This window comes from Tachyglossus aculeatus, chromosome 3, assembly GCF_015852505.1.
Source record: "Tachyglossus aculeatus isolate mTacAcu1 chromosome 3, mTacAcu1.pri, whole genome shotgun sequence".
In the NCBI taxonomy this organism is placed as follows: Eukaryota; Metazoa; Chordata; class Mammalia; order Monotremata; family Tachyglossidae; genus Tachyglossus; species Tachyglossus aculeatus.
This window is the reverse complement of record NC_052068.1, coordinates 57564729-57590083: the sequence shown is the minus strand read 5'-3', so window position 1 is coordinate 57590083 and position 25355 is coordinate 57564729. Positions and strand designations below refer to the sequence as shown.

Here is a 25355-nt window from a genome sequence, read left to right as displayed (position 1 = left end):
CAAGCCCCTCTCCCCACTTATACTCTTAGATTGTAAAGCCCTAGGACAGGGACGTTGTCTAATTCCCACCTATCATTTCTTTCCCAGTGCTTAGTAAAGTGCTCTGCACATTTTAAGGGCTTAATAAATCCTAGTACTACTACTGCTGCTACTAATGCAGTTCTGAATGTGTCCAACTTCAATCCTGGGAGACATACGGGCACTGGCAGAGGCCGGCAGGTGGTCTGACTAATGTGGTAACACAGGAGAGAAATGTTACTGTTGTCTATTTAAAATGGAGTAAACTGGGGGTCACGAGGTTAAATGACTAAATAAAGTCCACTCAGCAGCAGGTGGAGTAAAATTCCCCTCCCCTGGCTTCCTTTTAACCAAATTTTAGTCCTTTGCAAGGTTTTGGTATTTACTTTTTCTCAAAGAGATCTAACGGCACTGCCCTTGACCAATAAAACCTTTCGCTTTTGGCAGTTGTTTCTTTTTACCCTGCTTCTGGCCTATTTCTCAGATACCGGCATTCACAGCCTGAATAGTCTGGGAAGAAAATCCAAATGATTTTTCGTATAGGTCAACTGTTTATATCTCATTTAAACAGCACAGTTAAATAGCCAGTGAAAGGTCACCGGAGTCCCGTCATCACTGACCATGCTAAAAATAAAGGATTCAATTGAACTTACGTAAGCCTCATCGGACTGAAATGCAGCTAATTTTTCCTACATTTCAAAATATTTAAACATCAACAAGAACTTCCTCCCACTGGGCTGAGGGAATCCAGGTCGGCTTCTGGTAAGTGAGATGGAGAAAGGCTTTAAAGTTCCTCCTTCAGAACCTAAGTGACTCAGTTTCATTCCCACAGGGAAGGGAGAGTACTTCTCTGTCATTTCATCACCACAGTTTCCTCTTCCTGGGGCCAAAAGCAATAATGATCCCTCTTTTTTTTTAAAAAAAAAAAAAAAAAGCACTCTCCCTCTTTCCCAAGCACTTAGTACAGTGCTTCACAGACAGGAGGTGCTCAATAAATACGACTGAATGAAGAAATGATTGAATGTTTGCCACCTTGCCTTGGATAACCTGGTTTTCCACCCAGCTGCTCAGAGCCACCCAACCCCGTGTTCCTAGTGATCCTTTGAATGTCTGCGGGCTATTTGGGGATGAACTGAGAAGTGGAGAAAGACAACAAGCTAATTTCTGGGAAAGTGGAGGCGGGGTACTCAAAGGCCTGACCTGGATGGAGTAAAAGGTGACAACTGCCAGACAAAACAAAACAAGCACACACAAAAAAAGATAAAATTCCAAACTGTTCCTGCTAATCTGAGCTCCAGAAGGGAGAAGCTGTGTTAATGGATGGGACAAGGAGAAATTGCTCTTGACGGCTTGTGGGAAAGAGTCTAGGGAACGTCTAACCTTTGTAAAAAGAATCCCTGTGGCCTCGCATCTAATAACAATAATAATAATAGTAGTAATAATTGTTATGCACTCACTACGTGCCAAGCACCTACTAAGCACTGGGATAGATACAAGAAATCATGCCCTACGTAGGGCTCCCGTAGGAGGGAGAACAAGTTTTAACTTCTCTGGGCCTCAATTACCTCATCTAGAAAATGGGGATTAAGACTGAGCCCCACGGGGGACAACCTGATTACCTTGTATACCCCCACCCCCAACCAGTGCTTAGAACGGTGCTTGGCAGATGATGATGGCATTTGTTAAGCACTTACTGTGTGCAAAGCACTGTTCTAAGTGCTGGGGGGGATACAAGGTGATCAGGTTGTCCCACGTGGGGCTCACAGTCTTAATCCCCATTTTCCAGATGAGGTAACTGAGGCACAGAGAAGTGAAGTGACTAGCCCAAAGTCACACAGCTGCCAAGTGGCGGAGTCGGAATTAGAACCCATGACCTCCGGCTCCCAAGCCTGTGCTCTTTCCACTGAGCCACGCTGCTTCTCTAATAGAAGACAGTAAGCGCTTAACAAATACCATCATTATTATTAAGTTATTGAATCCACATTTTTCAGATAAGGTAATGGAGGCACGGAGAAGTTAAATAACTTGCCCAAGGTCACATGGAAGACAACTAGCAGAGTGAGGATTAGAACCCAAGTCCTCTGACTTTCAGGTCCACGATCTTTCCACTAGGTTAAGCTAGCGTCCAGCTGGCTTTCAATCCCCTGGCCCGCAAGCAGATCTAAACCTCGGGAGGTCTCCCAGTCCCAGCAAAGGCCTCGGTGGGCCACGGTGCCAGTAACTGGACTAATAATAATAATGATGACGGTATTTGTTAAGTGCTTACTATGTGCAAAGCACTGTTCTAAGCACTGGCGGGATACAAGGTGATCAGGTTGTCCCTTCTAGACTGTGAGCCCACTGTTGGGCAGGGACCGTCTCTATATGTTGCCAACTTGTACTTCCCAAGCGCTTAGTACAGTGCTCTGCACACAGTAAGCGCTCAATAAATACGATTGAATGAATGGGGATCAAGACTGTGAGCCTGATGTGGAACAGGGACTATGTCCAACCTGCTTAGCTTGTATCTACTCGGCACTCAGTACAGTGCCAGGCGGAAAGTGCTTAACAAATGCCATAAAAAAAATACAAATCCACCTTACTATCAATATAGTTAGACTACCTATGCTCCCGGACTTCTCTATTGCTGTGAAGAAAAGCACTGTGGTAGCCACCACCTATTCCTCTGCCACTGAGGGTCCATGCTCTGGGCATGCAAGCCAAGAATAAAAGCTGCTACCGTGCGCTCTCAGCCTTCTTCATCCCCACCGAGACTTTGAGCCTATTTTGAGAAGCAGTGTGGCTCAGTGGAAAGAGCCTGGGTTTGGGAGTCAGAGGTCATGGGTTCTAATCCCAGCTCCGCCACTTGTCAGCTGTGTGACTTTGGACAAGTCACTTAACTCCTCTGTGCCTCAGTTACCTTATCTGTAAGATGGAGATTAAGACTGTGAGACCCATATGGGTCAACCTGATTACCCTGGATCTACCCCAGCACTTAGAACAGTGCTTGGCACATAGTAAGCACTTTAATAACATTATTATTATTTTTGTGTGTTTGTGTTGTGTTTTAATGTTTCATCACATTCAAGGCCCTACTGAGAGCTCACCTCCTCCAGGAGGCCTTCCCAGACTGAGCCCCCTCCTTCCTCTCCCCCTCCTCCCCCCCACCCTACCTCCTTCCCTTCCCCACAGCACCTGTATATATGCATGTGTTTGTACGTATTTATTACTCTATTTATTTTACTTGTACATATCTATTCTATTTATTTTATTTTGTTAATATGTTTTGTTCTCTGTCTCCCCCTTCTAGACTGTGAGCCCACTGTTGGGTAGGGACCATCTCTATGTGTTGCCAACTTGTACTTCCCAAGCGCTTAGTACAGTGCTCTGCACACAGTAAGCCCTCAATAAATATGATTGATTGATTGATCACTCGCTCTACCTCCAATCCCTTCCCCTCCACTTATACTCTAAAATTGGAAGCAGCCCCTGAGAGACAGACTGCATCTAATTCCCACCTGTGAATTCTCTCCCAGTGTTTAGTGCAGTGCTCTGCACACAGTAAGTGCTTAATAAATACTATCACTAGTACTACTACTACTTCTATTATTATGATGATTATTACTATTATGATATTTGTTAAGCGCTTACTATGTGCCAAGCACTGTTCTAAGTGCTGGGGGACATACAAGGTCATCAGGTTGTCCCACGTGGGGCTCACAGTCTCAATCCCCATTTTCTACAGGAGGTAACTGAGGCCCAGAGAAGTGAAGTGGCTTGCCCAAGGTCACCCAGCAGACAAGTGGTGGAGCCGGGATTAGAACCCATGACCTCTGACTCCCAAGCCCTTGTACTTACCATTAGGCCATTTGACACACAGGTGTAATATAGCTATAGCTCCAGATCCAAAGGCAGTGGACTAGAAGGTACAAAGGGACTGTGAGAAAGATCCAAATACAGATTATGTCCCGCAATAATAATAATAATTTTGGTATTTGTTAAGCACTTACCATGTGCCAGGAGCAGTACTACACGCCGAGGTAAATTCAAGCAAATTGGATTGGACCCAATCCCTGTCCCACTTGGGGCTCACAGTCATAATCCCCATTTTATAGATGAGGTAACTGAGGCACAGAGAAGTGAACTGACTTGTCCAAGGCCACACAGCAGACAAGAGATGTGAGCCCGCTGTTCACACCTGTGTGAGCCTTCTAGATCGTGAGCCCGCTGTTGGGTAGGGACCGTCTCTATATGTTGCCAACTTCCCAAGCGCTTAGTACAGTGCTCTGCACACAATAAGCGCTCAATAAATACGATTGAAAAGAGGTGGAGTTGGGATTAGAACCCACGACCTTCTGACACCCAGGCCCTTGCTCTATCCATTATGCCATGCTGCTTCTGTTATGGCTGACCCAAGACTCACTCTTCTCGCTGGTTCTGAGATTCTCCCACTTCCTTTCTCTATATTTTTGGGTGCATTCGAGTGAAACCTAGAGAAAAAATGAAGAAAAACCAGGAGATGATCATTTAAGGAACTCACACGCAAGCAGCGTGGCCTAGTGAAAAGAGCACTGGCCGGGGATTCAGAGGACCTGGGTTCTAATCCTGGGCTCCACCACTTGTCCGCCAGGTGACCTTGAGCAAATCACTTGACTTTTCTGTGCCTCAGTTACCGCATCTGTAAAATGGGGATTAAGACTGTGAGTCCCAGGAGAGACATGGTCTAAGCCCAACCTTATAATCGTGTATCTACCCCAGAGTTTAGTGCAGTGCCTGTCATATAGCATACACTTAAATAAGTGTAACAAAAAAAAATAGTGCATTCAATAGCCACCTTATTTATGTCCACATATGGTACTCAGGAAAATCCTAATGAACAACCACTGTCCTGGGGAGAAGACTACTATACCTAGGCAGGAGAACAGTAATCACCTAAAACCAACCTTCTTGGGTGCAGCTGTTGAGAGGAGGGGCCTCCTCCTGGAACAGCTCACTCAGTGATACTTGGCATCCACTCTAGGTTAGGAAAAAGCTTGCTCTGGAAATTCTGTTTATTACTGGAAAGTCTTGCTGACACATATGTTTTTCATATCTGTGAGACGAAAACTGCACTCTCATGAATTCATCAAGAGGACGTTCACTAGGATACATCTAATTTACTTTGTCAAAATACAAGTGTCGGTACACAAAGACGGTCTTATTGCCTTCATGGCCTCCCAACTCTACAACGAGGGAGGGTTTTCCCAAGTCATTCACGGCTACACTGACTGCAGATATTCCCACCCTTCCTCCTAACACACGCACACCACACACCTCCCTCGCTCTATATCACACACACACGCCACTTCATTCAGTCGCTCACACACACATACCCTCACTCCATCGCGCAGACACACACAAACACACACCCCAACCTCCTCCCACTTCATCACAAACATACTATACCCCACTTCACTCTATCACTCACACACACACAAAACTCCTCCCTTACTCTGTAACACACTCTCTCTCCCCCCACCCCACCGCCCCACAAACACTTCATCCAGTCAGGGAAGTAGCTCTTGAGTGGCTCAAGGTTCCTAATGCCCTGACTCACATGGGTAGGCACATTCAGCAATTCACTGAAACACAGCCAAAGCAAACAGATTGGAACAAAACACCTCAGAACAGGGATGTGTCATAAGGGAGGCAGAAACAGTGAGCCAGTAAACTGTCAGCTTGCCATTTCCTTCCTCGCTGTGGACTGAGAACGCCTCTACCGCCTCTGTTAGATCATACTCTCCCAAGAGCTTGGTACGGTGCTCTGCACACAGTAAGCGCTCAATAAATCCATTCAATCGTATTTATTGAGCACTGACTGTGTGCAGAGCACTGTACTAAGTGCTTGGGAAGTACAAATCGGCAACATGAAGAGACAACTGATTGTGGTTCCACAGCTCTCCCCATTTCTGCCCTAATCCCTAGGGTCTCATCGGTATTGGTCTGACCCAAAGTACCCTTGTGGTTCTACTCCTGTGGAAAGAGTATCTAGGGTAGTCCAAACTAAATCCTCGCAAACTCTTCCAGAGCCGAGACCACGGACCTACCTCTATTCACAGTCAGACTACAGCCAGCGAATCCAGGCCCCGGGGAGGACTGGAAAATGGCTGGGCCTCCCCAGAGATCCTTGAGGACCTAGAATCCATCTGGACCCTAAAGGAGACTCCCATGAATCCCAGAATGAGAGAGACCCAAGAAATCATCTGGTTCAAACTTCCATCCCCATCCTCCCCATACACTGCTTCTACACGGGTTAAAACCTAAGACTTCAGGGAGAGATGCTGATCTAGTCTAAGCTTCAAGAGCCCCCCAAATCAAGACTCTGCAACTTCCCTTGGTGGCTTCTTCTGGTGTGTCATCTCCTGCACAGTCAAGAAGTTTTTAGTCCTTTCCTTGTCTTGCCTTATGCCATCGAGTCGTTTCAGACCCATAGCGACACGACAGACACATCTCTCCCAGAGCGCTCCACTCTCCATCTGCAATTGTTCTGGTAGTGTATCCATAGTTTTCTTGGCAAAAATACGGAAGCAGTTTACCATTTCTGCCTTCCACGAAGTAAACTCGAGTCTTGGCTCTCGACTTTCTCCCACGCCGCTGCTGCCCAGGACGGGTGAGTTTTGACTTGTAGCAGATTGCCTTCCCCTCGCTAGCCACTGCCCAAGCTAGGGATGGAACGGGTAGGCCCCTGCTTGACTCTCCCTCCCACAGCCAAGACTGGTAGAGAACTGGAAACTCTCCAGATGCGACCCTGAGAGGGGATCCCTTTCGTATTCCCATTCAAATCAACTTCTTTGATCCTTAGTGGATGTGGAGATTCACAGGTCAAGATCTTCTCCATAAAAACCCTCCACACACTTGAAAACGGGTCATTCAGTTCCCCTTAGCTCTCACCACCCATCACCCTCGGCCTTTTCTTCTCCAATCCCACCCCCACAAAAAAAAAAAACCAACCAATACACTTTTTTTTAACTTTTCCTCACAGGACCTTTTTCTAGTCCTTTTTACCATTTTTGTTTTTCTCTGGAAAGGACCCAACTGTGAAGTGTGAGGCTGGAACTAAATGCTTTCAGCTTCCCTCGGGGGGCATGGAGGGCAGTTAAATAATTATAAGTATTATTATTTGTATCCCAATAATAGTAATAATAATTGCGGTCTTTGTTAAGCACTTACTATGTGCCACACACTGGACTAAACGCTTCAGTAGATCAAGATAATCACATCAGATACAGTCCTTGCCCCACAAGGGGCTCAAGGACTAAGAGGGAGGGAGAACAGGTACTTAATCCCCATTTTATAGATGAGGATACTGAGATATAGAAAAGCCGTGACTTGCCCAAGGTCACACAGTGGGCAGGGGTGGAGCTGGGATTAGAACCAGCTCCAGACAACCCCTTACCCCATGGCATAGTGGATGGAGCACGGGCCTGAGAATCAGAAGATCATGCATTCTAATCCCTGCTCCGCCACTTGTCAGTGTGTGACCTTGGGCAAATCACTTTACTTGTCTGTGCTTCAGTTACCTCATCCATAAAATGGGGATTGAGACCGTAAGCCCCTCATGGGACAGGGACTTTGTCCAACCCAATTTGCTTGTATCCACCCCAGGGTTTAGTACAGTGCCTGGCACAAAGTAAGTGCTTAACAAATACCACAATTATTATTATTATTATTATTATTATTATTATTATTATTATTATTATTATTATCCCATGCTGCTTCTCCAAATTAATTCATTCATTCAATCGTATTTATTGAGCGCTTACTGTGTGCAGAGCACTGTACTAAGCGCTTGGAAAGTACAAGTTGGCAACATATAGAGACGGTTCCTGCCCAACAGTGGGCTCACAGTCTCCAAATAATCTTGGCACGTTGCAGTTTCCCCAAAAGCTGCCCCACGTGGTGTACATTCTAGGCATGATGCACATTCTTGATGCTTCCCAGCTGTCTCTGTCCTCCTGCTACAGCATGGACCATACTTCCTTTCTCCCTCTTCTCTAGATGGCCCCTGGAATTCCACAGTAGGATGGACCAAGTCCCATTCCAACTCTTACCATCTTTGCATTTTTCCCCATCCCTACTACTCTCTCCTTCATTCCCATTCCTATGGAGCTCAAAGTCTCAATCCCCATTTTAGAGATGAAGTAACTGAGGCTCAGGGAAGTGAAGTGACTTGCCCAATGTCACATAGCAGATAAGTGGCAGAGCTGGGATTAGAAATCATGACCATATGAATCTCAGGCCCATGCCCTATCCACTACACCATGCTGATTCTAATCATGGGCTTGAGGTAGGTGGAACCTAAAGGATTATAGACTTCCCAGTTCTTCCTCTATGCCTCCTGCTTGCCCTGAGTCACATCCCTCACGAGAAGCAGTGTGTCTTAATGGAGAGAGCCTGGGCTTGGGAGTCAGAGGTCGTGGGTTCTAATCCCAGCTCCGCCGCTTGTCAGCTGTGTGATTTTGGGCAAGTCACTTCTCTGTAAAATGGTTAGTAAGACTGTGAGCCCCATATGGGACAACTTGATAACTTTGTATCTGCCCCCCTCCAGCACTTAGAACAGTGCTTGGTATATAATAAGCGCTTAGCAAATGCCATCATTATTATTATCCCTAAATGAGGGTGTGGGTCGGGGGAATATGCAAAGCCCTGGAAGTCCAGCCAAGATAGTCTGACTGCTTGGAGGAGGGATGGAGAGTGCTCCAGGAAGCTGGCCTCGCTTCAGGTCACCATTATTCGAAAGCTCCTAGATTCCAGACCCTCCCTACGCCAGGGTTTCAGATCGGGCCAATACCTGCTAGGGCACCTAGAACTGTGAAGAAGCAACTCAATTAATCAATCAATCCATGGTATTTTTGAATGCTTACTGTGTGCAGAGCACCTCAGTGTGTGGGAGGGAGTCCAAAACCATGACACTGAAGTTCCTGGGGGGTGTCAGTCAGTTGATCAGAGCTGCCCTCCCTCTGCCCATCTGCCAAGCTAGCTTTCTTCCTCCCTTCAAGGCCCTACTGAGAGCTCACCTCCTCCAGGAGGCCTTCCCAGACTGAGCCCCTTCCTTCCTCTCCCGCTCATCCCCCTCTCCATCCCCCCCATCTTACCTCCTTCCCTTCCCCACAGCACCTGTATATATGTATATGTTTGTGAATATTTATTACTCTATTTATTTATTTTACTTGTACATATCTATTCTATTTATTTTATTTTGTTAGTATGTTTGGTTTTGTTCTCTGTCTCCCCCTTTTAGACTGTGAGCTCGCTGTTGGGTAGGGACTGTCTCTATATGTTGCCAACTTGTACTTCCCAAGCGCTTAGTACAGTGCTCTGCACACAGTAAGTGCTCAATAAATACGATTGATTGATTGATTGATCAGAATCCCCAAGGGAGTCAGATGCATTGCAGGGAGGGAAAGGGGCACAAAGCAAAGTAGCTATTCAGATCCCCAAACTCAGATCACTTAAGGCACTGAGATATGACAAAATTCCACCTCCTCAGATTTAACTCAGTCTAAGAAACTGATGTTCCATATACCTTCGTCAAAACAAAATTCACTTTTCTTGTGAAATACAAGGACACTCTGAATTTACCAAGTAAAATGCTAAACTAAGCTTCGGTTGAAAATAACAACATTCCACATTAATCAATCAGTCCATCAGTGGTATGTTTTGAGCACTTACTGAGCACTGTACTAGGTGTTTGGGAAAATAGAATTCAATGGGGTTGGTAGACATAATCTCTCCCCTCAAGAAATTTATAGGCTATAGGGTGAGACAGACAATAAAATAAATTACGATCAGGGGAAATGAGAAGAGTATAAAGATATGTCCCTAATTGCCAAGGAAGTGGGGATGGGGCACTTGGTGAACTCCTCACCAAACACTCACCAAACACTCCCAAAGGACAGACAGCCACGGGCCTGCACTATAATTCAGAAGATTTCATGGAGGGGGATAAGCAACAGCCTAGGTACAGGGAGTTTCACCTCACAGCCACCTCCAGTTCATTCATTCATTCATTCAATCGTATTTATTGAGCGCTTACTGTGTGCAGAGCACTATACTAAGCGCTTGGGAGAGTTCAACAGAAGAGTTGGTAGACATGTTCCCTGCTCCCAACGAGCTTCCATGGACTGGTTCTAGAGAAGATGAAGAAGGGGATCTCTCCACTTTCACCTCAGAGAAGCGGCACTGAGATTGTTCTAAGCACTGTTCAAAGCTCTAGGGCAGATACAAGGTAATCAGGTTGCCCCACGTGGGGCTCACAGTCTTAATCCCCATTTTACAGATGAGGTAACTGAGGCACAGAGAAGTGACTTGTCCAAAGTCATACAGCTGATAAGTGGCAGAGCCAGGATTAGAACACATGACCTCTGATTCCCAAGCCTGTGCTCTTAGCCAACGCTGTACTAAATGCAGGGGTGTATACAAGCAAATCTGGTGGGACACAGTCCCTGTCCCACGTGGGGCTTACAGTCTCAGTCCCCATTTTCCAGATGAGGTCACTGAGGCCCAGAGAAGTGAAGTGATTTGCTCAAGATCACACAGCAGAGAAGCGGCAGAGCTGTCAATCATATTTATTAAGTGCTAACTATGTGCAGAGCATTGTACTAAATACTTGGGAAAATACAACAATACACAGTGACATTCCCTGCCCACAACGAGGTCAGTCTAGAGAAGGGGAGACAGCCATCAATACAAATAAATAAAATTACATATATATATATATAGATAGATAGATAGATATAGATATAGATATACACAGATATATATAAATTACAGATATACATCCTGACTGGATTACTGCATCAGCCTCCTCTCTGATCTCCCATCCTCCTGTCTCTCCCCACTTCAGTCTATACTTCACTCTGTTGCCCGGATTATCTGTGTTCAGAAACGCTATGGGCATGTTACGCCCCTTCTCAAAAATCTCCACTGGCTGCCTGTCATCTACGAATCAATCAAATACTCCTCCCTCTCGGCTTCAAGGCTGTCCATCACCTTGCCCCCTCCTACCTCACCTCCCTTCTCTCCTTCTACAGCCCAGCCTGCACCACTGCTGCTAACCTCCTCACTGGGCCTCGTTCTCACCTGTCCTGCTGTCGACCCCCTGCTCGTGTCCTTCCCCTGGCCTGGAATGCCCTCCCTCTACACATCCGCCAAGCCAGCTCTCTTCCTCCCTTCAAAGTCCTACTGAGAGCTCACCTCCTCCAAGAGGTCTTCCCAGACTGAGCCCCCTTTTTCCTCTCCTCCTCCCCATCCCCCCCCCACCTCCTTCCCCTCCCCACAGCACTTGTATATATTTGTACAGATTTATTACTCTTGTACATATTTACTATTCCATTTATTTTGTTAATGACATGCATATAGCTTTAATTCTATTTGTTCTGACGATTTTGACACCTGTCTACATTTTTTTTTTTGTCTGTCTCCCCCTTCTAGACTGTGAGCCCATTGTTGGGTAGGGACGTCTCTATATGTTGCCGACTTGTACTTCCCAAGCGCTTAGTACAGTGCTCTGCACACAGTAAGCACTCAATAAATAGATTGAATGAATGAATAGATAAGGGCTGTGGGGCTGAGAGTGGGTGAGGAGAGCTAAGGGAACGAGTCAGGGTGACACAGAAGGGATTGGGAGAACTAACCTAACAGTATCCTCTCCTTCTGAGCTCTCCTTGATTCCCCCGTCCTAATTCTGTCCCCACTCCATTAGGTCATGCACTCTAACCATGCTGCGCTGGCCTCTTCTCAACCTGGCCCATCCTTGCACTCTCCATATCTGCCGTGTGACCTTGGGGAAATCTCATCACTTCTCTGTGCTTCTGTTACCTCATCTGTAAAATGAGGATGAAGACAGTGAGTCCCAAGTGGGACAAGGAAAGCTTCCAACCTGTTTAGCTTGTATCTACCCCAGTGCTTAGAACAGTGCTTGACACATAGAAAGCACTTAACAATTACCATTATTATTGTTAGTATTGCATTGGTGCCAACCACTTAACTCTTAATTCCTTTCCATCTGCCACTTGTCAAGGCTCCGTTTCTACCTTCCAGCTGGGGCGCTGCCAACTCCTTGGAGCCTCCTCACTGATTTCCCGGTCTCCATTCTCCCTTTATCCGGAATCTGCTGTTTCCTCTAGTCACACCGGTCTGGGTTCTTGTCACACCTGGATTAAGGACTGCATCAGTCTCCTTGCTGATCTCCCAGCCTCCAGACTCTTTCCTCTCCAATCCATAATTCCCTCTGCAACCTTGATTATTTTTCCTAAACATCATTCTGGATGCATCGCCCTGCTCCTCAAGAACCTCCAATGGTTCCCCATTACTTTCTCCTCCAAGAAGCCTTCCCAGACTAAGTTCCAGTTTTCCTCATCCCCAACTACCTTCTCCATGGCCCTGACTTGCTCCCTTTGCTCTTCCCCCCGTCCCAGCCCCACAGCACTTATATACAGATCTGTAATTTTATTTATTTGTATTTATGTCTGTTTATTTGCATTGATGTCTGTCTCCCCCCCGTAACTGTGAGCTTGTTGTGGACAAGGACTGTACCTCTTTATTGTTGTACTGTACTTTCCCAAGTGCTAGTACAGTGCTCTGCATACAGTAAGCGCTTAATAAATGATTAAATGAATGAATACATTCCTCAAAAAGCAAAAGCTCCTGACATCAGCTTTAAGTAATTCAGTCATTATCATCAATGGCATTTATTTAGTGCTCACTCTGTGCAAAGCACCTTTACTAAGCATTTGGTAGAGTAATAATAATAATAATAATAATGGCATTTGTTATGCACTTACTGTGTGCAAAGCACTGTTCTAAGTGCTGGGGTGGATACAGGGTGATCAGGTTGTCCCACATGGGCTCACAATCCAAATCCCCATTTTTCAGATGAGGTAAATGAGGCACAAAGAAGTTAAGTGACTTGCCCAAAGTCACACAGCTGACAAGTGGCGGAGCTGGGATTAGAACCCATGACCTCTGACTCCCAAGCCCGGGCTCCTTCCACTGAGCCATGCTGCTTCTCTTAAGAGTACAGTACAATAGAGTTGGCAGGTGTGTTACTTGTCCAAAATGAACTTACAGTCTAGAGAATTTTCCAGTTATCTCTCTTCCCCCTACCATCCATTCTCTTTTCCCACTACCCCCAAATCTAAGCTGGTGCTCTTTGTTCCCCTCAGAGCCAGCCTAAAAACTCTGCCTCATTCTTATCTCACACCATCAATTCTGTCGGGAACTGCCTCCTCCCTTCTGGCAGGCCACTGCTTCCAGGCCCTCCTGAAATCACACCTCCTCCTGGAAGCCATTCCTGAATAATCTCTCATCTCCCCACCCATCTGCCACTTCAGCACTTCCTCCCCATCTCAGCCCCTGCTTCGGTCAGAGCACTTATGTACACGTTTTTATACTCAATTACTTCCTCCTATCTGTAATTTATTTTAGAGTTTGCCACTTGCTTGCTCTTTGACCATGGGCAAGTCACTTAACTTCTATGGGCCCCAGTTTTCTCATCTGTAAAATGGGGATTCAGTACCTGTTCTCCCCACTCCTAGACTCTGAGCCCCTTATGGGACAGGGACTGTTTCCAACCTGATTATCTTGTACCTCCCCCAGCGCTTAGTACATAGTTATCCCATTACCATTATTAAAAGTAGTAGTTCTAGCCCTAGTTTCAGTAATCCTCCTCAGCCTGGCATTAACATGGGGCCCACCTCATGTCATCTCATGATAGAACACTGGCCTAGGAGTCAGAAGGTCTTGGGTTCTAATCCCACCTCCTCCAGTTTTCTGTTGTATGTCCTTGGGCAAGTTACTTTACTTCTCTGTGCCTCAGTTCTCTCATCTGTAAAATGGGGATTAAGACTGTGAGCTCCACATAGGACAGGGACTGTGTCCAAAGCTCCTCCATTTGTCTGTTGCATGCTCTTGGGCAAGTCACTTTACTTCTCTGTGCCTCAGTTCTCTCATCTGCAAAATGGGAATTAAAACTGTGAGCTCCACATGGGACAGGGACTGTGTCCAACGCGATTTGACTGTGTCCACTGAGCACTTAGAACAGTGCCTGGCACATAGTAAACACTTAATATTATTATTATTATTATTATTATTATTATTATTATTTTAATCATCTCCACATCTGGAGTCTTCACTCTGCATCCAAAAAGGACCTTAAGAGACTCAGGTTCGCCAGGGCCACTCCCAAGCCCAAGCCGTGTCTCGGGGTTCACCTCATCTACTTTATTTATCTACGGGAACTTGTTAAGCACTTACTGTGTGTCAAACACTGTTCTAAGCGCTGGGATAGGCACAAGTTAAATTAGGTCAGGCACAGTCCCTGTCCTGCCTGGGGCTCACAGTCTTAAGTAGGAGGGAGAACAGTTATTGAAGCCCCATTTTACAGTTGAGGAAACTGAGGCACAGAGCCTTTAAGTGACTTGCCCAGGGTCACACAGAGAGCAATTGGCAGAGTAATTGGCAGGGCTGGGATTAGAACCCAGGTGCTCTGATCCCCAGGCCTGTGCTCTTTCCACTAAGCCATGCTGCTTCTCACCTTAGTGTATGAGTTATCACAGATGCCCAGTCCCTCAAAGGGTCCTCTCTATCCCATGGAGTATAGACAGATACTCTTTCTGTCAGTGAGAAGCAGTACAATCAATCGTATTTATTGAGCGCTTACTGTGTGCAGAGCACTGTACTAAGCGCTTGGGAAGTACAAGTTGGCAACATATAGAGACAGTCCCTACCCAACAGTGGGCTCACAGTCTAGAAGGCATCAATAAGGGCCAAGTGGGATTGCAAGAAAAAGGCAAGGCTGGAAGAAAAGAGGGAGGTAGCCAGCTGATAAAAGGGAAGAATAATTTGGCATTTGTTAAGTGAGAAGCAGTGTAACTCAGTGGAAAGAGCACGGGCTTTGGAGTCATAGGTCATGAGTTCCAATCCCACTCCGCCAATTGTCAGCTGTGTGACTTTGGGCATTCATTCATTCAATCGTATTTATTGAGTGCTTACTGTGTGCAAAGCACTGTACTAAACACTTGTGAAGTACAAGTTGGCAACATATAGAGACGGTCCCCACCCAACAATGGGCTCACAGTCTAGAAGTCACTTAACTTCTCTGTGCCTCAGTTACCTCATCTGTAAAATGGGGATTAAGACTGTGAGCCCTCCATGGGACAACCTGATCACCTTGTTACCTCCCCAGTGCTTTGAACAGTGCTTTGCACATAGTAAGCACTTAATAAATGCCATTATTATTATTATTATTACTACTATTATGATCCAAGCACTGGGATACATGTAATTTAGATGCAGTCCCTGTCCCACATAGGGCTCACAGTCTAAGGCCAATGGAAGGCAGATATTTCATCCCTGGATGAGGAAACTGAGGCCCAGAGAAGTGAAGTGACTTGTCCAGTCAAACAGCAGGCAACTGGTGAGCAGGAATTAGAACGCAGGTCCCTTGAATCCCTGGCCGGTGCTCTGGGCACTAGGACATGCTTATTCCCTAAGGAGAAGGGACTGGGGAGATGGATTTCAGGGAAATCAAATGAATCATTTTACTCCCTCAGTGTTAGTTGGAGTATGAGGCAAATACGTGTGAGGGAAATGTGAAGGGTAAATCTGGATCTCCTGTGGGCAGAGAATGTGTATGATTTTTTAGTGTACTCTCCCAAGAGCTTAGTACAGTGCTTCGCACACAGTAAGTGCTCAATAAATACAATTTTTAATAATAATGATAATACTGCCTGCCAATCACTTCAGTACTCAATTTGAAAGCTGTTGTCTGCTGTCCTCAGTAATCCTTTTTTTCCTCCAAAAATTATACACCTACCTCTCCTTATTTTTTCAGCAGTCATGATGAGAAGCCAGTTGAGTCAGCACTGTCTCTGCTTTTCCAGATAAAGGCCCTTGGGGGATGAGAGTGGGAAGTTGGAGAAGGGAAAAGAAGCCTCTGGGGCAAAACTTATACTTAATTCAAAGCCCTGCTGTTCTATTGCCCTGCCCAATCACTTACTTCCAGTATCAGCTATTTCCATGGTTTTACAAACCACAAGACGTCAAAGTCCCTAGCTACTAAATCGGTCGGAATATCGTGGAAAAGCCTAAATAACTGATAACGGCCATCTGAATCTATGTATCATTCCTAAAGTTCAAAAAGCAAAGTAGGGGGAATGTGGCAGAGCAGAGAAGAATGAGCCTCATCCCATGGCCAACAAATACTATTAGTCTTTAGTGGTTCCTACTCATGTTGACTTTGTTGGGTGTGCCTGGAGACACATAAACATTTCCATTCAAAAATAACTTTTTTAGAATTAATCATAATGCAAACTTTGAGTCCATTAGTTAAAACTGACACTTTTATACCACTGGGGAAAAAAAAAGTCTAGGTAACTCTATTTAAAATGACTCAACTGGGTTGAAATGACTCAAGATAAATGCTAGATCTTATAGCGCTTAAAGGGGATGGAAACTGATTTGGGATTAGAGCACAGTAGGATTTAATCCACACTACAGCTTCCCTTTCCCTGAAACATCCACTGTACTCCCCCTCTGGACTGTGCACTTGTTGTAGGCAGGGAACACGTCTCCCAGGAGCATTGTACAGTCCTCTGCGCTAAATGAATATGATTGATCGATGGATTGATTACCAGCCCCTCTCTGAGGAGTGGGTGGCTAGGGTTGTTGGCAGAAAATGGCATTGGGCCTCTCAGTTGACTTGGAAACAAGGGTGAGTTCACTGTCCCCAAGGAGGTTGGAATGGGAACATTCATTTAAATTCATTCAATAACAATAAATAACTATGGTATTTGTTAAGCACTTCTGTGCCAGGCACTGTATTTCATTCATTCATTTATTCAATCGTATTTATTGAGCGCTTACTGTGTGCAGAGCACTGCCCTAAGCGCTTGGGAAGTACAAGTTGGCAACATATAGAGACGGCCCCTACCCAACAGTGGGCTCACAGTCTAGAAGGGGGAGGCAGAGAAGAAAACAAAACATATTAAAATAAAATAAATAGAATAAATATGTACAAATAAAATAGAGTAATAAATACGTACAAACATATATACATATATACAGGTGCTGTGGGGAGGGGAAGGAGGAAAGGCGGAGGGGATCGGGAGGGGGAGGAGGGGGAGAGGGAGGAGAGTGGGGAGAGGGGGAACGCTGTACTAAGCGCTAGGGTGGGAACAAGCAAATTGGGTTGGACATAGTCCTTGTCATTCATTCATTCATTCAATCATATTTATTGAGCGCTTACTGTGTGCAGAGCACTGGACTAAGCGCTTGGGAAGTACAGGTCGGCAACATATAGAGATGGTCCCTAACCAACAACGGGCTCACAGTCTAGAAGGGGGAGACAGTCTAGAAGGGGGCTCACAGTCTCAATCCCTATTTTGGATGAGGTAACAGGCACAGAGAAGTAAAGCGAATTGCCCCAGGTCACACAGCAAACAAGTGGCAGAGTCAGGTTTAGAACCCATGACCTTCTGTTTCCTTGGCCTGTGCTCTAGCCACTATGCCATGTGGGCAGGGATTGTCTCTCTATTACAGTATCATATTTTCCCAAGCGCTCAGTACAGTGCTCTGCACACGGTAAGCGCTCAATAAATACGATTGAATGACCAAATCATCATCATCAATCGTATTTATTGAGCACAAATGAAATTGGGATTAAGGCTGTGAGCCCCATGTGAGGCAGGGACTGTGTCCAACCTGATTACCTTATATCTTCCCCAGGGCTTAGAACAGTGCTTGGCTCAAGTGGGCAAGGATTTGTCACTCTTTATTGTTGCATTGTACTTTCCCAAGGGCTTAGTATAGTGCTCTGCAGACAGTAAGTGCTTAGTAAATACGATTGAATGAATGAATGAATGCTTCTCACTACACCATGCTGTTTCTCATCTTTATTCAGCACTTACAGTGTGCAGAGCACGGTACTATGAGTTGGGGAGAGTACAATATAACATTAAACAGACATATTCCCTGTGATAAGGGGAGGGTCTTCACCACAAATTTAAGACCCATGGGGCACGGCCCATCCATCAGGCTGGCAGGAGCAGCTGACCTTTCCCTGCTTCTCACCCTTCATGCCCCCCCATCCAACTCCTTCCTGGGTACCAAGGAAGGAGTTAGTACAGTCACTCATCATATCCCGACTGGATTACTGCATCAGCCTCCTTTCTGATCTCCCATCCTCCTGTCTCTCCCCACTTCAGTCTATCCTTCCCTCTGCTGCCCGGATTATCTTTGTACAGAAACGCTCTGGGCGTGTCACCCCCCTCCTCAAAAACCTCCAGTGGTTGCCTATCAACCTTCGCATGAAGCAAAACCTCCTCACCATCAGCTTCAGAGCTCTCCATCACCTTGCTTCCTCCTACCTCACCTCCCTTCTCTCCTTCTGCAGCCCAGCCCGCACACTCCGCTTCTCTGCTGCTAACCTCCTCATGTTTTGTTTTGTTGTCTGTCTCCCACCTTCTAGACTGTGAGCCCATTGGGTAGGGATGTCTCTGTTGCTCAATTGTACTTTCCAAGCACTTAGTACAGTGCCCTGCACACAGTAAGCACTCAATAAATATGATTGAAAGAATAAATAACAGGCAGGGATAGGTCCAGCTGTGGCCAGGTATCAGGACTGTAGTGGACATGGGGATTGGGCCTCCTCTCAGCCGGACCCACGGGCCTAATAGCCAGGCCAAACTGACCAGGTAACATTCGTTCATTCAATAGTATTTACTGAGCACTTACTGTGTGCCGAGCATGTACTAAGCGCTTGGGAGAGTACAATGCAACAACAAACAGGCACATTCCCTGCCCACAACAAGCTTACAGTCTAAAGGGGGAGACAGACATTAATATACATAAATAAATAACTTAATAAATAAACAAATGACAGATAATTACATATGTGCTGAAGGAAGGGAGGATGAATGAAGGGAGGAAGTCAAGGTGACACAGAAGGGATTGGGAGAAGAGGGGAGGAGGGTTTAGGCAGGGAAGTATGGGGGGGGATGGTGTCCACCCACTGGACCCCTCAGCTGGACGGGGGATTGAGGAAAAACAAACATGGACTCGAGGGTGCGGAGGAGAAGATGCTACAGGTGGGCCCGGTGGGCCTCAAGTCCCCAGTCAGTCAGTCAGTTGTATTCATTGAGCGCTTACTATGTGCAGAGTATTGTACTAAGCACTTGGTACCATACAATAAAACAGACACATTCTCTGCCCACAAAAAGCTTACACACAAGCATGTGGAGAGGGCTGCGCCCCCAACCCACCCCCCAGGCCCTTTCCCGGGGGTTGGGGGAGATTCTGGGAAGGTGGAAGCCGGGGCAAAGTGGGGTGACAGTGGGACAGACAGATGGATGGAGGGAAATAAATACCAGATCATCCATTTGACAATAATAATAGTAATAACGATGGCATTTCTTAAGCACTTACTAATAATAATGGCATTTATTAAGCACTTACTATGTGCAAAGCACTGTTCTAAGTGCTGGGGTAGGTGCAAGGTAAGCAGGTTTTCCCACGTGGGGCTCACAGTCTTGATCCCCATTTTACAGATGAGGTAACTGAGGCACAGAGAAGTTCAGTGGTTTGCCCAATGCCAGCACTTGGCTGCTGGGTGACCTTAGGCAAGTCACTTCACTTCTCTGGGCCTCCGTTACTTCATCTGCAGCAGTCTTCTAGACTGTGCATTCGTTGCGGGCAGGCAATGTGTCTGTTTAGTGTTGTACTCTCCCAAGCGCTTAGCACAGTGCTCTGCACACAGTAAATGCTCAATAAATACGACTGAACGAATGAATAAAAAGGGAATTTAGGCCTGTGAGCCCCATGCGGGACAGGGACTGTGCCCAATCCCATTATCTTGGATCTACTCCAGCACTTAGTACAGTGCTGGACACTCAGTGAGCGCTTAGTACTGTGCTCTGCACAATGGAAGCACTCAGTAATACGACTGAATGAATGAATGAATACAAGGGGGAATGCAAGCCTGTGAGCCCCACATGGGACAGGGACTGTGTCCAACCCAATTTGCTTGTATCCACCCCAGCGTTTAGTACAGAGAAACAGCATGGCGTAGTGGATAGAGCCTAGACCTGTGAGGCAGGTGGTCATGGGCTCTAATCCCAGCTCTGCCACTTGTCTGCTGTGTGACCTTGGGCAAGTCACTTCACTTCTCTGGGCCTCAGTCCCCTCATCTGGAAAATGGGGATTGAGACCGTAAACCACACAGGGGACAGGGGCTGTGTCCAACCCGATTTGCTTGTATCCACCCCAGCGCTCAATACAGTGCCTGGCACATAGTAAGTGCATAACAAGTATCATAAATATTATTATTATGATGATGATTACAGTGCTGGGAACAGAGGAAGTGCTCCATAAATACGACTGACCGAATGAATACAAGGGGGATTCAATCATGTGATTCCCAAGCGGGACAGTGTCCAACCCGATTATCTTAGATAATAATAATTATAATAATAATAATAGTATTTGTTAAGCGCTTACTATGTGCAAAACAGTGTTCTAAGCGATGGGGGACACAAGGTGATCAGGTTGTCCCACGTGGGGCTCACAATCTTTACAAATGAGGTAACTGAGGCACAGAGAAATTAAGTGACTTGACCAAAGTCACGCAGCCTTTAAGTGGTAGAGCCGGAATTAGAACCCACGACCTCTGACTCCCAAGCCCGGGCTCTTTCCACTGAGTCATGCTGCTTCTCAACCCCAGCGCTTAGTACAGTACTGGGCAGCCCATTGTTGGGTAGGGACCGTCTCTATATGTGGCCGACTTGTACTTCCCAAGCGCTTAGTGCAGTGCTCTGCACACAGTAAGCGCTCAATAAATACGATTGATTGATTGACTTGTACTTCCCAAGCGCTTAGTACAGTGCTCTGCACATAGTAAGCGCTCAATAAATACGATTGAATGAATGAATAGTAAGCGCTTAGTACAGCGTTGGGCACAGTAAAGGCCTAATACCACAGTTACTATTATTATTATGGAGCGGCGGCGCGGAGACAGAGCTGGGCACGTAGTAAGCGCTTAACCAATGCCACAGTTATTATTATTATTATTATTATTATGAGGCTCGTGGCCAATGTTCTCCCGCGGAGATTCGCCTCCAGCCGTCGCCAGTTTCGGTTCTCCCGGGCCCGGGAGGATCAGAACCCGTCCCGCCGACGCCAGCCAACGGAAATAGCAATAATAATAATAATAATAACGATAACAATAATAATAACAGTATTTGTTAAGCGCTTCCTAAGTGCCAAGCACTATTCTAAACTCTGGGGTAGATAGAAGGTGATCATGTTGCCCCACGTGGGGCTCAAAGCCTTAATTCCCATTTTACAGATGAGGTAGCTGAGGCCCAGAGAAGTGAAGTGGCTTGCCCAAGGTCCCACGGCAGACAAGTGGCAGAGCCGGGATTAGAATAATAATAATAATAATAATTATGGTATCTGTTAAGCGCTATGTGCCAGGCGCTGTACTAAACGCTGGGGTGGATGCAAGCAAATTGTGTTTGGACGTAGTCCCTGTCCCACGTGGGGCTCACAGTCTCAATCCCCATTTTACAGATGAGGTGACTGAGGCCCAGAGAAGTCAAACGACCTGCCCAAGGTCACACAGCAGACAAGGGGCGGAGGTGGGATTAGAACCCACGACCACTGACTGCCAAGCCCGGGGGTCTTGCCACTCTGGGAAACTTTGGACGCCCGGGACCAGCCGGACTGTGAGCCCCACGTGGGACAACTTAATCACCTTGTATCCTCCCCAGCGCTTAGAACAGTGCTCTGCACATAGTAAGCGCTTAACAAATATTATTATTATTATTATTATTATTATTATTATTATTATTAGTAAAGAAACGCCAGGTTCCTCCGTCCAGCCCAGGGGGGCCCAGGGGAGACCCCCAACCCGCCCCAGGCCTGCAGACCCCACTCACCGCCCCGGTCCCGCAGTTCCTCCCGGGCCCCATGGGAATAATCATAAAACAATCATAATAATAATGATAATAATATGCGACGTACCTCTCCTTTTCCTAAACTGCGCAGCTGGGAGAGTAAAGGGAGATCCCTGCTGCTGGGAAAAACTCTTTGGGAACAAGTTCCAGCGCAGGACAGAATCAGAAGTTGTCTTTTTTTTCTCCACCTCCTCTTCCTTCTCTTTCCCCTCCTCCTCCTCCTTCCACTCTCTTCCCCGCCCCCAGGAAATCTCCCTCCCTTGGCGAGCTGAAGAAGTTTGAGACATTCCCAGAGTCCGGCTGGAGGGCGGGAGCAGAATTAGCATCCCAGTTTCCCCCTTCCCACTCAAAAAAAAAAAAGAAAAGGAAGCCTTCCTTCACCCCAGACAAGTGGCGCCCCACCTCACCACCATCCTCACTTCATAACCCCCACTCCCGCATAAAAAATTAAAAAAGTAAATTAAATTAAATTTAAAAATTATGCAATTTTTTTTTCCTCCAAGTTGGACTCCGAGGAAAACCCTGATCTCCAGTCAATTCCAGGGTCACGGGGGTCTTTGCCTGGCGGTCGGCGGGAGTGGGGCTTAACCGCCTGGCAAGGACCCCCGTGACCCTGGAATTGACTGGAGATCAGGGTTTTCCTCGGAGTCCAACTTGGAGGAAAAAAAAAATTGCATAATCCCCAAAAGTACCGTGGACTTTCATTGAGTCATCAGCCAGGAACATTGCTCAGTGAAAAGGATTTTATGACACCGCACTCCTACTTTTCATTCCACAGAATGTCATGTCGGGGAACATTTCCACTCCAAGCTTTCTTGATTCACTATGTTTATGATATGTGAATAAATAGTATGTCATATTTCACTCCATTGACTAATTACTGGCCTGTCCACCCATAACCCTCCAAGCACACTCTCTTCATTCCTACCCAACTTTGCTCTGGACCATTGCTGGGTAGGGACCGTCTCTATATAACAATGATGGTATTTGTTAAGCACTTACTATGTGCAAAGCACTGTTCTAAGCGCTGGGGAGGTTACAAGGTGATCAGGTTGTCCCGCGGGGGGCTCACAGTTTTAATCCCCATTTTACAGAAGAGGTAACTGAGGCATGGAGAAGTTAAGTGACTTGCCCAAAGTCACACAGCTGACAGTTGGCGGAGCCGGGATTTGAACCCATGACCTCTGACTCCAAAGCCCATGCTCTTTACACTGAGCCATGCTACTTCTCCTATATGTGGCTGACTTGTATTTCCCAAGTGCTTAATACAGTGCTCTGCACACAGTAAGCACTCAAATACGAATGAATGAATGGACGCTCCTACCACCTGTTTCCCCAGCCTGAAACTCCCTTCTCTCCCAAATCTGACAGACTACATCTCTCCATGTCCAAACCCCACCTAAAACCCTGTATTCTCTAACGAGCCTTCTCTGATTAAAATGTCTAGCACTTCTGTACTTATTTATACCCATTTATGTGTTTACTCAGATGTGCATTCAATTATTTATACTGATTACTTGTAAATATTTTTATGTCTGTTTCCTTTCTACAGTTCACTGAACCCAGCGGATGCTCAGTAAACACCATAACTAGGGTTCTGTGATAGCACCCCAACCTTGGCACTACATACAACCCCCACATTCAATCTGCCACCAAACCCTGTCAGTTCTACCTTCACAACACCGCTTAAAATCTGCCCTTTCCTCTCAAATCCAAATGGCTAGTACACTGATCCAAGCACCTATCTTTCCCCCTGCCTTGACTAATAATAATAATAATGATGGTATTTGTTAAGCATTTACTATGTGCTAAGAACTGGAGTAGATACAAGGTAATCAGCTTGTCCCACGTGGGGCTCACAGTCTTAATCCCCATTTTACACATGAGGTAACTGAAGAGAGAAGTTAAATGACTTGCCTAAAGTCACACAGCTGACAAGTGGGGAAGCCAGGATTAGAACCTACGCCCTCTGACTCCCAAACCCATGTTCTTTCCATTAAGCCAGGCTGCTTCTCTGCCTCCTCGTTAACCTCCCTGCCTCCTGTCTCTCACCACTCCAGACCATACTTTAGATAATTTAGATAACTTCTCTAAAAAACTGTTCAATCCACATCTCCCCTTTCCTTCAAGAACCTCCGGAGGTAGCCCATCCACCTCCACATCAGACAGAAACTCCTTAGCATCAGTCATCATCAGCGATATTTACTGAGCACTTACTCTGCACACAGCCCTGTACTAAGTACTTGGGAGAGTTCACTACTACAGAGTTGGTAGACATGTTCCCTGCCCACCATGAGCTTACAGTCTAGAGGGGGAGATAGATATTAATATAAATATATATTTTGTAGAAACTACATAAGTGCTATGAGGTTGAGGGTGGGGTAGAACTGACAGGATTCGGTTCCTGAGAGAGAATGTGGGTGGAAAGAGAGAAATCAAGGATAAAGCCAAGGTTATGGGCTTGTGAGATAGGGAGGATAGTGGTATTACCTACAGTTACATGGCCTAGTGGATTGACCCCAGGCCTGGGACCCATGAAGATGTGGGTTCTAATCCAAGCTCCACCACTTGTCTGCTGTATGACCTTGGGCAAGTCACTTCACTTCTCTATGCCTCAGTTACTTCATCTGTAAAATGGGGATTGAAACTGTGAGCCTAACCTCACTGTACCTCGTTTTCGCCTGTCCCACCGTCGACCCCTGGCCCACGTCCCCTGGCATGGAATGCCCTCCCTCCACAAATCCACCAAGCTGCTTTTCTTCCTCCCTTCAAAGCCCTACTGAGAGCTCACCTCCTCCAGGAGGCCTTCCCAGACTGAGCCCCCTCCTTCCTCTCCCCTTCCCCATCCCCCCACCCTACCTCCTTCCTCTCCCCACAGCACCTGTATATATGTTTGTGAATATTTATTACTCTATTTTATTTGTACATATTCACTACTCTATTTTATTTTGTTAATATGTTTTGTTTTGTTGTCTGTCTCCCCCTTCTAGACTGTGAGCCCACTGTTGGGTAGGAACCGTCTCTATATGTTGCCAACTTGTACTTCCCAAGCACTTAGTACAGTGCTCTGCACACAGTAAGCACTCAATAAATATGATTGAATGAATGAAATGAACAAATGGCATCATTATTATATAAACCAGACCACTATTGTCACCACCTTCAAAGTATTAAGGTTATATCTTCTCCAACAGGCCTTCCATGATTACTGCCCCATTTTCCCAACTCCCTCACCCTTCTACATCATCTATGCACTTGGATCTGTATCCTTTGGGCACTTGTTATTCATTACACCCTCAGACCCACAGCACTTATGTACAAATCTGTAATTCATTTATTTATATTAATGTCTGTCTCCCCCTCTAG

General features: G+C 46.1%; 1 non-coding gene across 1 annotated transcript; it reads right to left on the bottom strand.

Moving 5' to 3' along the window:
* Positions 1-6656: 6656 nt before the first annotated feature.
* On the bottom strand, positions 6657-6794 carry LOC119926263. The gene has a single exon (XR_005450151.1). It is a non-coding gene; the product is annotated as a small nucleolar RNA SNORA7 (small nucleolar RNA).
* Positions 6795-25355: the final 18561 nt, after the last annotated feature.